Raw genomic sequence first — 1,363 nt, 5'->3', positions numbered from 1 at the left:
GTACTGAACAAAAAGGCTTACCACAGGAAAGGTCAGCTTATCGGTATTAAAACAAAACCCCCTCACCAAGTACTGTCCTAAAGGATGTGTCAAGATTCCAGTGATGCTCTGTCTTACTGCATCTTATCAGGTGGAACTCAGTTGCACTTTGTCCTATTACTGACGATGATCACTTCAATCACCTGATCACTAGGTTTTGCTGTAAAAGTCACTCTTTACTTCTTTAAAATTAAAAGGATATTGTGGAATGTAACTTAAAACTATATGTATGTTTGTACTCATCAAACTTTTAATTTACGCATTTCTATCAGTAGGGATGTATGGTGTCCTAATTTATTCAATAGATAAATTATAAATATTTTGCTGCTCTAATTCACTTATTTTGTTGACGGGAGTCCTTTCAATTTGGTATCTTCATCCCTTTGATATCCCATCATTATTCCTTGAGCATCACCTTGTCCTTTCCATAAGTTGTTCAAGACTCATCTTACACTTGTGTCTGACATGTCTGAGTATAACCATTTCTCCCAGTTCTAGTGGAGAATGGTATTTAGAAGCAAATGGTCTAGACTTGGCTTTTCCTGTAGCTCCCCTGACATCCCAATGTTCTCAACATTAGAAGCTAGTGGTGTTGGTTGTATGTTGTTGTTGCTTACGTTTATCATTAGGAGTGGTGCCTATTAGTGGAGTTCTGCTAAAGATGAAAGGGAGTCTCTCCCCTAAGCCCTTATGTCCAAGCACTATTTTCCTTTGCATGAGTTGAATGATAGGTTGGACATCTCTTCTCACTCAATCCAAATTTCCCTATAAAACAGAAGCCAAAAAAATTCCTGTAAGTTACTGACAGGTAGAAATCCTAGGTTCCAACACTGGTATGGCTCTTATTTCAGATTATCATTTGATGACCAAATTTCAAAAACGCTTTTGCACTTTGAAAAGGAAGGGGAAAGATAAATGTGTAAGGTTAAGAATACCATACACATTGATTGCTCAGTTTAAAAACAAAAATAAGCAAAGAAATATATCAACTATTTTTTATTTCAGTTATTTGATTGTTGGTATAAATAACCTACTAGCCCGTTATTGAAGTTCATACTCTGATGGAATATATACATCCTATTTAATTAATATCTGAATGATCTCATAACTACTATGTTCTATGAAATATGGAATTAGATACTAAGCATTCCATGTATAAATAATTACTTCAAAAATTATAACAATTTTAGAGTGAGTTAGTCTTTAAATGTGTCCTTCTTTGGCACAGAATAATGTCTTTTTCACTGAAATTCATTAAAAGTGGTAATTTATTATCTTACTAGAGGCCCGGTGCACAAAAATTTGTGCACTCGGGGGGCGGGGG

The 1,363-nt window shown here is 35.1% G+C and overlaps 1 protein-coding gene across 1 annotated transcript in view; it reads right to left on the bottom strand.

Annotated features, from left to right (window-relative positions):
• Positions 1 to 225: 225 nt before the first annotated feature.
• Positions 226 to 1,363, bottom strand: part of PLSCR1 (phospholipid scramblase 1) — a 41,939-nt gene continuing 40,801 nt past the window's right edge. Inside the window, exon 10 of the transcript XR_001363285.1 lies at positions 226 to 804. The gene's annotated coding sequence lies outside the window, so the exon portion shown is untranslated. The remainder of the gene's footprint in view (positions 805 to 1,363) is intronic.

This window comes from Myotis brandtii, unplaced genomic scaffold (genome assembly GCF_000412655.1).
Source record: "Myotis brandtii unplaced genomic scaffold, ASM41265v1 scaffold373, whole genome shotgun sequence".
Lineage (NCBI taxonomy): Eukaryota > Metazoa > Chordata > Mammalia > Chiroptera > Vespertilionidae > Myotis > Myotis brandtii.
Note: the sequence above shows the minus strand (reverse complement) of the source record. Positions and strands in the feature narration are given on the sequence as shown.